Source organism: Heterodontus francisci, chromosome 7 (genome assembly GCF_036365525.1).
Source record: "Heterodontus francisci isolate sHetFra1 chromosome 7, sHetFra1.hap1, whole genome shotgun sequence".
Taxonomy (NCBI): Eukaryota; Metazoa; Chordata; class Chondrichthyes; order Heterodontiformes; family Heterodontidae; genus Heterodontus; species Heterodontus francisci.
In genome coordinates, this window is record NC_090377.1 from 8,696,714 (window position 1) to 8,709,166 (window position 12,453).

A 12,453-nucleotide genomic window follows, 5' to 3' on the forward strand; every position below is an offset into this window, starting at 1 on the left:
CAGTTGCATGCTCCTCTTGCAGGATGTGGGAGGTAAGGGTCACCACTTGTGTCCCTGCTGACTTCACCTGTGAGAAGTGCACCCAACTCCAGCTCCTCACAGACCGCGTTAGGGAACTGGAGCTGGATGAACTTCGGATCATTCAGGAGGCTGAGGGGGTGATAGAGAGCAGTTATAGGGAAGTAGTGACACCTACGTTACAGGATAAAGGTAGCTGGGTGACCGTCAGGGGAGGGAAGGAACAGGCGCACAGTGCAGGGATCCCCTGTGGCCATTCCCCTCAATAATAAGTATATCGTTTTGGATACGGTTGGGGCGGGGGACCTACCAGGGGAAAGCCACAGTGGCCAGGTCTCTGGTACTGAGCCTGGCTCTGTGGCTCAGAAGGGAAGGGGGGAGAATAGGAGAGCGATAGTGATAGGAGATTCAATGGTTAGAGGAACAGACAGGAGATTCTGTGGTCGCGAACAAGACTCCCGGATGGTATGTTGCCTCCCGGGTGCCAGGGTCAGGGATGTCTCGGATCGAGTCTACAGGATTCTTAAGGGGGAGGGGGAGCAGCCAGAAGTCGTGGTACACATCGGTACCAATGACATAGCTAGGAAAAGGGATGAGGACCTGAAAAGCGAATATAGGGAGTTAGGTTGGAAGCTAAAAGGCAGAACGAGCAGAATAGTAATCTCAGGATTGATACCAGTGCCACGTGCTAGTGAGGCTAGAAACCGAGAGCGAGTGCAGCTGAACACGTGGCTACAGAGCTGGTGTAGGAGGGAGGGCTTCAGATATGTGGATCATTGGGATACCTTCTGGGGAAGGTGGGACCTGTACAAGAGGGACGGGTTGCATCTGAACTGGAGGGGCACCAATATCCTGGGCGGGAGGTTTGCTAGAGCTCTTCGGGAGGGTTTAAACTAGTTTGGCAGGGGGATGGGAATCGGAGCTACGGATCAGTGGATGGGGTAGCTGTTGAACAGGAAGATACAGAGTGCAGAGAGTCTGTGAGGAAGGTTAGACAGTTGACAGGCCAAAGTTGCAGCCAGTATGATGGGTTGAAGTGTGTCTATTTTAACGCAAGAAGTGTCAGGAATAAGGGTGATGAACTTAGAGCATGGATCAGTACTTGGAGCTACGATGTTGTGGCCATTATGGAGACTTGGATATCACAGGGGCAGGAATGGATGTTGGATGTTCCGGGGTTTAGATGTTTCAAAAGGAATAGGGAGGGAGGTAAAAGAGGTGGGGGAGTGGCATTGCTAATCAGGGATAGTATCACAGCTGCAGAAAGGGAGGTTGTCGAGGAGGGTTTGTCTACTGAGTCATTATGGGTGGAAGTCAGAAACAGGAAAGGAGCAGTCACTTTATTGGGAGTTTTCTATAGACCCCTTAATCGCAGCAGAGACACGGAGGAACAGATTGGGAGGCAGATTTTGGAAAGGTGCAGAAGTAACAGGGTTGTTGTCATGGGTGACTTCAACTTCCCTAATATTGATTGGAACCTCCTTAGTGCAAATAGTTTGGATGGAGCAGTTTTTGTCAGGTGTGTCCAGGAAGGTTTCCTGACTCAATATGTAGATAGGCCGATGAGAGGGGAGGCTATGTTGGATTTGGTGCTTGACAACGAACCAGGCCAGGTGGCAGATCTCTCGGTGGGAGAGCATTTCGGTGATCACAACTCCCTGACCTTTACTATAGTCATGGAGAGGGACAGGAGCAGACGGGATGGGAAAATATTTAATTGGGGGAGGGGGAGGGGGAATTACAATGCTATTAGGCAGGAACTGGGGAGCATTAATTGGGAACAGATGTTTTCAGGGAAATGCACGACAGAAATGTGGAGGTTGTTTAGGGAGCACTTGCTGCGACTGCTAGATAGGTTTGTCCCGATGAGGCAAGGAAGGGATGGTAGGGTGAAGGAACCTTGGATGACGAGATGTGGAACAGCTAGTCAAGAGGAAGAAGGAAGCTTACTTAAGGTTGAGGAAGCAAGGATCAGACAGGGCTCTGGAGGGTTACAAGGTAGCCAGGAAGGAACTGAAGAATGGACTTAGGAGAGCTAGAAGGGGACATGAAAAAGTCTTGGCGGGTAGGATTAAGGAAAATCCCAAGGCGCTCTACACTTATGTGAGGAACAAGAGGATGGCCAGAGTGAGGGTAGGGCCGATCAGGAGTAGTGGAGGGAACTTGTGCCTGGAGTCGGAGGAGGTAGGGGAGGTCCTAAATGAATACTTTGCTTCAGTATTCACCAGTGAGAGGGACCTGGTCGTTTGTGAGGACAGCGTGAAACAGGCTGATATGCTCGAACAGGTTGTTGTTAAGAGGGAGGATGTGCTGGAAATTTTGAAAGACATGAGGATAGATAAGTCCCTGGGGCCAGACGGGATATACCCAAGGATATTACGGGAAGCGAGGGTAGAGATTGCCGCGGCTTTGGTGATGATCTTTGCGTCCTCACTGTCCACTGGAGTAGTACCGGATGATTGGAGGGTGGCAAATGTTACTCCCTTGTTCAAGAAAGGGAATAGGGATAACCCTGGGAATTATAGACCAGTCAGTCTTATGTCGGTAGTGGGCAAATTATTGGAGAGGATTCTGAGAGACAGGATTTATGATTATTTGGAAAAGCATGGTTTGATTAGAGACAGTCAGCATGGCTTTGTGAGGGGCAGGTCATGCCTCACAAGCCTTATTGAATTCTTTGAAGATGTGACAAAACACATTGATGAAGGAAGAGCAGTGGATGTGTATATGGATTTTAGAAAGGCATTTGATAAGGTTCCCCATGGTAGGCTCATTCAGAAAGTAAGGTGGCATGGGATACAGGGAAAGTTGGCTGTCTGGATACAGAATTGGCTGGCCCATAGAAGACAGAGGGTGGTAGTAGATGGAAAGTATTCAGCATGGAGCTCGGTGACCAGTGGTGTTCCGCAGGGATCTGTTCTGGGACCTCTGCTCTTTGTGATTTTTATAAATGACTTGGATGAGGAAGTGGAAGGCTGAGTTAGCAAGTTTGCCAATGACACGAAGGTTGCTGGAGTTGTGGATAGTGTGGAAGGCTGTTGTAGGTTGCAACGGGACATTGAGAGGATGCAGAGCTGGGCTGAGAAGTGGCAGATGGAGTTCAACCTGGAAAAGTGTGAAGTGATTCATTTTGGAAGGTCGAATTTGAATGCGGAATACAGGCTTAAAGACAGGATTCTTGGTAGTGTGGAGGAACAGAGGGATCTTGGGGTCCACGTCCATAGATCACTCAAAGCTGCCACCCAAGTTGATAGGGTTGTTAAGAAGGCGTATGGTGTGTTGGTTTTCATTAACAGGGGGATTGAGTTTAAGAGCCGCGAGGTTATGCTGCAGCTCTGTAAAGCCCTGGTTAGACCACACTTGGAATATTGTGTTCAGTTCTGGTCGCCTCATTATAGGAAGGATGTGGAAGCTTTCGAGAGGGTGCAGAGGAGATTTACCAGGATGCTACCTGGACTGGAGGGCATGTCTTACGAGGAAAGGTTGAGGGAGCTAGGGCTTTTCTCATTGGAGCGAAGAAGGATGAGAGGTGACTTGATAGAGGTGTACAAGATGATGAGAGGCATAGATATAGTGGATAGCCAGAGACTTTTTCCCAGGGCGGAAAGGGCTATCACCAGGGGGCATAATTTTAAGGTGATTGGAGGAAGGTTTCGGGGAGATGTCAGAGGTAGGTTCTTTACACAGAGAGTGGTGGGTGCGTGGAATGCACTGCCAGCAGTGGTAGTAGAAGCAGATACATTAGGGACATTTAAGCGACTCTTGGATAGGTACATGGATGATAGTAGAATGAAGGGTATGTAGGTAGTTTGATCTTAGAGTAGGTTAAAGGTTCGGCACAACATCGTGGGCCGAAGGGCCTGTACTGTGCTGTACTGTTCTATGTTCTGTCCACCCCTCTCTCTCTCTCTGTCCCCCTCTCTCTCTCTCTGTCCCCCTCTCTCTCTCTCTCTCTGTCCTTCCCTCTCTCTGTCCCCCCGCCTGTCTGTTGCTTCCTCTCTCTGTCACTCACCTCTCTTTGTTGCCCCCCCCCATCGCCCCCACTCTCTCTGTCATCCCCCCTATCTGTCTCCCCTCTCTTTGTCCCCGCCATCCCCATCTCCCTCTGTCCCCCCTCTCTGTCCTCCCATCTCCCTCTGTCCCCCCCATCTCTCTCTGTCCCCCCCCATCTCTCTCTGTCCCCCCCCATCTCTCTCTGTCCCCCCCCCCATCTCCCTCTCTCCCCCCCATCTCTGTCCCCTCCATCTCTCACGTTTTCCTCCTTCTCTCTCTCTGTCCCCCCATCCCTCCCCGCTCAGTCCCCCCCTCTCTCTGTCCACCCACTCTCTCTGTCCCCTCCTCTCTCTCTCTCTCTCTCTCTCTCTCTCTATGTCCCCCTCTCTTTGTCCCCCCTCTCTGTGCCCCTGCCTCTCTGTTGCTTCCCCTCTCTGTCACCTCCCTCTCTCTGTTATCCCCCATCACCCCCACTCTCGCTGTCATCCCCCCTATCTGTCCCCCCCCCATCCCCATCTCCCTCTGTTTCCCCCCCCTCTCTTTCTGTCCCCCCATCTCCCTCTGTCCCCCCCCATCTCCCTCTGTCCCCCCCATCTCCCTCTGTCCCCCCATCTCCCTCTGTCCCCCCCCATCTCCCTCTGTCCCCCCCCATCTCCCTCTGTCCCCCTCATCTCCCTCTGTCCCCCCCCCATCTCCCTCTGTCCCCCCCATCTCCCTCTGTCCCCCCCATCTCCCTCTGTCCCCCCCCATCCCTCTGTCCCCCCCCCCATCTCCCTCTGTCCCCCCCCCATCTCCCTCTGTCCCCCCCCATCTCCCTCTGTCCCCCCCCCATCTCCCTCTGTCCCCCCCCCCATCTCCCTCTGTCCCCCCCCCATCTCCCTCTGTCCCCCCCCCATGTCCCTCTGTCCCCCCCCCCCATCTCCCTCTGTCCCCCCCCCCATCTCCCTCTGTCCCCCCCCCCCATCTCCCTCTGTCCCCCCCCCCATCTCCCTCTGTCCCCCCCCCCCATCTCCCTCTGTCCCCCCCCATCTCCCTCTGTCCCCCCCCATCTCCCTCTGTCCCCCCCCATCTCCCTCTGTCCCCCCCCATCTCCCTCTGTCCCCCCCCCATCTCCCTCTGTCCCCCCCCATCTCCCTCTGTCCCCCCCCCATCTTTCTCTGTTCCCCCATCCCTCTTTTTGTCCCCCCTCTCTGTCCCCTCCATCTCTCTCTGTCCCCTCCATCTCTCTCTGTCCCCTCCATCTCTCTCTGTCCCCTCCATCTCTCTCTGTCTCCTCCATCTCTCTCTCTGTCCCCTCCATCTCTCTCTCTGTCCCCCCTCTCTGCCCCCTCTCTGTCCCCCACTGTCCCTCCCCGCTCGGTCGCCCCTCTCTCTGTCCACCCACTCTCTCTGTCTGTCCCCTCTCTCTCTCTGTCCCCCCCCCCCTCTCTATTCTTCCCTCTCTCTGTCCCCCGCCCCGCCCCCTCTGTTGAGGAAGTGGGTGGTAATGATCTGGAATACGTTGCCCACGAGGGTGGTGGAAGTGTAGTTAATCAATGATTTCAAGAAGTTGGATGGCCACCTGAGAGAAATAGACTTGCAGAGCTATGGGGATCGAGCCGTGGTGTGGGACTGACTGCATAGCTCTGTGGATAGCCAGCATGGGCTCGATGGCCAGAATAACCTCCTTCAGGGTTGTAAGCAAATGACTCTTTGACTCCTCTCTGTCTCTATCTGTTCCTCCGCTCTCTCTTTGTCCCCGTCTCTCTCTCTCTCTGTCCCCCTCGCTCTCTCTCTGTCCCCCCCACTCATTCTCTCTGTCCGCCCCTCACTCTTTCTGTCCCTCCCTCTCTCTCTGTCCCCTCCTCTCTCTGTTCCTCCCCCTCACTGTCCCCCGTCTCTCACTGTCCCCTCCCTCTCTATCTGGCCCCCATCTATCTGTTCCCCTCTCGCCCTCTGTCCTCCCTCCCTCTCTCTGCCGCCCCTACCTCACTCTGTTCCCCCCCTCTCTCTCTCTGTCCCCCCTCTCTCTCTGGTCCCCCTCTGTTCCCCCGTCTCTGTCCCCCTCTGTATCCCCCTCTCTCCCTCTGTCCCCCCTCTCTCTTTCCACCCCCTCTCTCTTTCCACCCCCTCTCTCTTTCCACCCTCTCTCTCTGTCCCCCCCCTCTCTCTCCCCCCTCTCTCTCTCTCTCTCCCCCCTCTCTCTCTCTCTGTCCCCCCCCTCTCTCTGTCCCCCCTCCTCTCTCTGTCCCCCCTCCTCTCTCTGTCTCCCCCCCGTCTCTCTCTGTCTCCCCCCCGTCTCTCTCTGTCCACCCCCCCGTCTCTCTCTGTCCACCCCCCCGTCTCTCTCTGTCCACCCCCCCGTCTCTCTCTGTCCACCCCTCCCGTCTCTCTCTGTTCCCGCCCCGTCTCTCTGTCCCCCCCCCCGTCTCTCTCTGTCCCCCCCCCCCGTCTCTCTCTGTCCCCCCCCCCCCCCCGTCTCTCTCTGTCCCCCCTCCCGTCTCTCTCTGTCCCCCTCCCTTCTCTCCCTCTGTCTCTCTCTCTGTATCCCCCACCTCTCTCTCTCTTTCCGCCCTCTTCCTCCCCCCTCTCATTCCCGGCCCATACCTCCCTGTCCCCCCATCTCTCCCTGCCCCTCTTCCTATTCCCCCCTCCCTGTCACTCCTTACAACCCACCCCCTCTCCCTGTCCCCCCTCCTTTTCCCTCTGTCTCCCCTGCTTCTCCCCCTGTCAGGCCCTCCCCCTCCCTGTCACGCCCGTCTGCTCCCTGACCTGCCCCTCTCTGTTTCCCCCTCTCTGTTTCCCCCTCCCTGTTTCCCTCCTCCCTGTTCTCCCCCTTTCCCCCCTCCCAGTTCCCCCCTTCCTGTTGCCCCCCGTCTCTGTTGCACCCTCTCCCTCTGTCTCTCCCCCTCAATCTCCCTCTTTCTATCCCACACTCTCTCACACATTTAGAGTGTGGAACGCTCAGCAGACCTCAGCAATTCTTTTAAAAAAGATTGCTGTCACTTTTATAGCTGACAGCTGTTGATATCGGGAACAGCCGTTTTGTAACAGATTCGGGGTTTTCTGGAAGACTTTGGAAAAAAAAAGGCAGAACCTGCCGGAAAACCCTGAGTCTGTTGGGAAACTGCTCTTCCTGATGTCAGTAGCTGTCAGCCTTGAAACTGACAGTGCATTTGTTTAAAAGCTGGTCTGACAAAGGGAAATTTCTCATCTCCAGTCATGGTGAGGATGAGGAACGGCCCCGGGAACAGTTTACCACCACTGGCCAGATGAAAACATTTGGCGGGCCAGATTCTGGCCCGTGGGCCGTATGTGGGACAACCCTGGTCCAGAACTATCTCCTCTTTGACAGCCTCCCATTGTTCATTTACTGTTTTACCTGCCAATCTTTGATTCCAGTCCACCTGGGCTACATCCCTTTTCAACTCATTGGAATTAGCCCTCTTGCAGTTGTGTATTGTCATATTTAATTTTTCTTTGTCCTTTTCCATGGAAACTTGAAATGTAATGATATTGTGATCAGGTTCCTAAATGCTTCCCCCAAGGAAACATGCTCCACTTGCACCACTTCATATCCCAGGACTAGATCCAGCAGCGTTGCCTTCCCTCTTTCACTAGATCATAACACCATGTGCTACTTGTCCCTATAACTCATCAGCCTTATTTACTACGCTCCAGACAGGCATGTGTGACAGCCATGACTCAGTTGGTAGCATTCTTGCCTCTGAGTCAGAGATTTTGAGTTCAAGTTCCACTCCAGAACTTGAGCACAAAAATACAAAAATTAAGTCTGACAGTCCAGTGCAGTACTGAGGGAGTGCTGCACCATCAGAAGTGCCATCTTTCAGATGAAACGTTAAACCGAAGCCCTGTCTTCCCTCTCAGGTGATATAAAAGATCCCATGGCACTTTCTTGAAGAAAAATAGGGGAGTTAGCCTCAGTGTCCTGGTCAATATTTATCCCTCAAACATCATAAAAACACATAATCTAGCCATTATCACAATGCTAATTGTGGGAGCTTGCTGTGTGCAAACTGTCTGCTGTTTCCAATAACGCAATAGTGACTACACTTCAAGAGTACTCAATTGGCTGTAAAGTGCTTTGGGATGTCCTGTGGTCGTCAAAGGTGTTATATAAATGCAAGTTTTTCATTTTTCTTTATGCACTTGTGCTCCAAACTCATAAATGTTTGTGCTTTTGGACAAAGCTGTTCATTATTCTGTCAATTAAACTCGCTCTGCACTAATGCTTTGTCTTTCACCACACCATTAACACACACCCTTTGCCTTTGTCCCATGAACTCCCAGTCAGTTAATCCCTCCTGCCCTCTGCCCTATCACACAACTCTCCTTTTGTTCTCTTCCCCCTCACCCCCACTTCACTTGCTTAAAACCTATCACATTTCTAATCTTTGCCAGTTCTAATGAAAAGTCACAGACCTGAAACGTAAACTTTGCTTCTCTCCCTACAGATGCTGCCAGACCTGCTGAGTATTTCCAGCATTTTCAGTTTTCACTCCAAACTCATCTTTGCATCCCATTCACTTCCCGTCTGTTTGTCTCTTCCAGTTCTCTATGCACCTTGTACCTCCTCTTTAATGCTTCATCCTGGTGCCTTAGTTAACATTCCAGCGAAGACACTTTGGTCCCAACTTTGTTGAGGTGATCTTGTACAGGTCCCTCCTTCCCCAGCACTGGCTCCACTTCAGAAATCTAAAGTCCTTCTTGCTGCTTCATTTCGCCAGCCACGCATTAGCCTGCCTTGTCTTATTGCTCCAATATTCACTAGCACATAATCCAGAAATTACCACTTTTGAGATTCTGTTTTTTTAACATCCTTCTTGTCTCTTGAAATTCTAACTGCAGTACTTCAATACCAATGTGGGATTCGCATCAGTGTTTGCAAAAATACTTGCCATTCCGCTGAAGAATCCCTATGGCCCCCGTTTCCTCATTTTGTTATGCCCCGCTGTGCATTTCTTTGCCCCACAATGCCATTCTTCAAGGCGTCGTCACCCTCACCTGTATTCAGTACTGAAAAACAGTTTGTGAGGATTCTTGCACTGCTTGCCTCTTCCTATCCTACTGGATGACCGCCCACTTACTATCCTCCTGTGGCTGAGGGTTGACCACCTCCTTTAATGTGCGATAGAGGAAACCTTTAGCCCCTGCGCCCCCTCCATGTGTCCTGGAGTGATTCCAGCTGCTCCTCAAGCTCAGAAATCCTATGTTCAAAGTTGAGCAACTGGAGGTATTTTCGGCAAATGTGGTTATAAAGTCAGAAGATCATAAGGACTAGGAGCAGGAGTAGGCAATTCAGCCCCTCGAGCCAGTTCCGCCATTCAGTACAATCATGGCTGCTCTCATCTCGGCCTGAACTCCACTTTCCTGCCCGTTCTCCATAACCCTTCAAACCTTTACTAATTAAAAATCTGTCTATCTCCTCCTTAAATTTACTCAGTGTCCCGGCATCCACCGCACTCTGGGGTAGTGAATTCCACAGACTCACGACCCTTTGAGAGAAGTAATTTCTCCTCATCTCTGTTTTAAATCTGCTACCCCTTATCCTAAAATTATGACCTCTCGTTCTAGATTGCTCCACCAGAGGAAATATCCTTTCTACGTCTACTTTGTCAATCCCCTTAATCATCTTATAGACCTCAATTAGATCTCCTCTCATTCTTTTAAACTCTGGAGAGTAAAGGCCTAAACTGCTCAATCTCTCTTCATAATCAATCTAGTAAACCTCCTCTGAACTGCCTCCAATGCAACTACATCCCTCTTCAAGTATGGGGACCAAAACTGTACGCAATACTCCAGGCGCAGTCTCACTAATGCCTTGTACAGTTGCAGCAACACTTCCCTACTTTTATATTCTATTCCTTTCGCAATAAATGCCAAAATTCCATTTGCCTTCATTATTACCTGCTGTACCTGCATAGTAGCTTTCTGCGATTAATGCACGAGGACACCCAGATCCCTCTGCACCGAAGCACTCTGAAGTTTCTCTCCATGTAGATAATAATTTGCCTTACTATTCTTACGACCAAAGTTGATAACCTCACACTTATCCACGTTAAACTCCAACTGCCAAATTTTGGCCCATTCACCTAACCTATCCATGTCCATTTGTAAATTTCTTATTTCTTTATTGCAACTTACTATCCCACCTATTTTAGTGTCATCTGCAAATTTGGCTATAGTACCTTCTATCCGTGCATCCAAGTCATTAATATAGTTTGTAAATAGTTGGGGCCCAAGGACCGAACCCTGTGGCACCCCACTAGTTACATCTTGCCAACCAGATAAAGACCCATTTATCCTGACTCTCTGTTTTCTGTTGGTTAGCCAATCCTCTATCCAAGCTAATAAATTGCTCCTAACCCCATGTGAATACACCTTGTTAATACACCTTGTGTATTAACGTTTTGTGCGGCACCTTATCAAATGCTTTCTGGAAGTCCAGATATACTACATCTACTGGATCCCTATTATCCACTTTGCTTGTTACAGCTTCGAAGAACTCTAGAAAATTAGTCAAACACAATTTACCCTTCATAAAACCATGCTGACTCTGATGGATTGCATTTTGACTTTCTAAATGTCCTGTTATTACTTCCTTAATAATGGATTCTAACAATTTCCCAACGACAGATGTTAAACTAACTGGTCTGTAGTTTCCTACTTTCTGCCTCCCTACCTTTTTGAATAAGGGTGTTATATTAGCTTTTTTCCAATCCACTGGAACCTTTCCCACATCCAGGGAATTTTGGAATATTATAACCAATGGATCCACTATCTCCACTGCCACTTCCCTTAAGACCCTAGGATGTAGGCCATCAGGCCCTGGGGACTTGTCTGCCTTCAAACCCAATAGTTTGCTCAGTACTTTTTCCCTAGTGATGATGATTGTTCTAAGTTCCTCTCTTTCTATAACCTCTGCATTTCCTGTTACTGTTGGGATGGTACTAGTGTCCTCCACTGTGAAAACGGAGGCAAAATGCTGATTTAGTGTCTCTGCCATTTCTGTGTTCCCCACTATTAACTTTGCCGTCTCATCCTCCAAAGGACCAACATTCACTTTAGCCAAAATAAAAGCAAAATACTGCGGATGCTGGAAATCTGAAATAAAAACAAGAAATGCTGGAACCACTCAGCAGGTCTGGCAGCATCTGTGGAAAGAGAAGCAGAGTTAACGTTTCAGGTCAGTGACCCTTCTTCAGAACTGACAAATATTAGAAATGGCACAGGTTATAAGCAAGTGAGGTGGGGGTGGGGCAAGAGATAACAAAGGAGGTGTAGATTGGACAAGGCCACATAGCTGACCAAAAGGTCATGGAACAAAGGCAAACAATATGTTAATGGTGTGTTGAAAGACAAAGCATTAGTACAGATAAGGTTTTAACGGACTGAAGATTGAACAGCAGCAAGTGCAAACATGAAAAAAAACAGTGGGTAAGCAAACTGAACAAATTAAGATAAAATGAAATAAATGCAAAAAAAAGAAAGGAAGATTGTAAAAAATGTAAAAAAGAAAAAATAATTAAAAATGAAAGTAAAATGGGGGGCTGTCATGCTCTGAAATTATTGAACTCAATGTTCAGTCCGGCAGGCTGTAGTGTGCCTAATCGGTAGATGAGATGCTGTCTCTCGAGCTTGCGTTGATGTTCACTTTAGCTACTCTCTTCCCTTTTATATACTTATAGAAGCTTTTGCTATCCGTTTTTATGTTTTGCGCTAGTTTTCTTTCATAATTTACCTTTGCTCTTTTTATTACTTTTTTAGTAACCCTTTGTTGATCTTTAAAAGTTTCCCAATCTTCATGAATCGTCCTCGAGTTCTCACACTGTCGGTGATGCAATCATTTGCATGAGAGGTTAAACGCCTGCCCTCTCAGGTAGATGTAAAAGATCCAGATCCCACAATACTATTTAGTAGCAGAGCTCCTGAATTGTCTTGGCCAATCTGGAACCAGACGCTCTGGAAAGCAACAGAACGTGCTGTTGCTGGTGGGCGCTATGACCCAGTGCGTGCGTTGCATTTGGTGTGTTGCATATTTTGTCCGCTGGGCAGCAAGGACAGAGTTGAGTCGTTGTGGTTGGTTAACTTGTTTGCCCATTTATCTCTCCAAATCTTGAGGGCGAGAGAGAGAAAAATACAGTGGATGGAGTGATGTGTGTAAGAGGTAGGTGAGAGTTCGTATAAGGAGCTATTATCTGCGTATAATTCCCTCAAGTGTTTTTCATTCACGCGTTTTGGTGAAATTAGAGGGTCGAATTGGAACTTGCAGCTCCTGCAATAAGCACAGTAAAAGTCGGTTTAAAGCAGTGTCGTCCATGTTTGGCTCAGCCGATATAAAGTGACAGTGCATAATGTAGCTCAGTACGACCCTCCGGCAATGTAGCCCTTCTGACAGTACAGCGTTTACTGTGTTACATATTATGTTTCCCCATGCTCCCG

General features: G+C 49.8%; 1 protein-coding gene across 2 annotated transcripts in view; it reads left to right on the forward strand.

Annotated features, from left to right (window-relative positions):
- Positions 1 to 11,426: 11,426 nt before the first annotated feature.
- abcb6a (ATP binding cassette subfamily B member 6 (LAN blood group) a) overlaps positions 11,427 to 12,453 on the forward strand; it is a 226,443-nt gene continuing 225,416 nt past the window's right edge. Inside the window, exon 1 of one of the 2 annotated variants that reach the window (XM_068034765.1) lies at positions 11,427 to 11,448. The gene's annotated coding sequence lies outside the window, so the exon portion shown is untranslated. Of the gene's footprint in view, positions 11,449 to 12,042; positions 12,179 to 12,453 lie in introns of those variants that run through there. The other variant, XM_068034764.1, reaches the window with a different exon arrangement.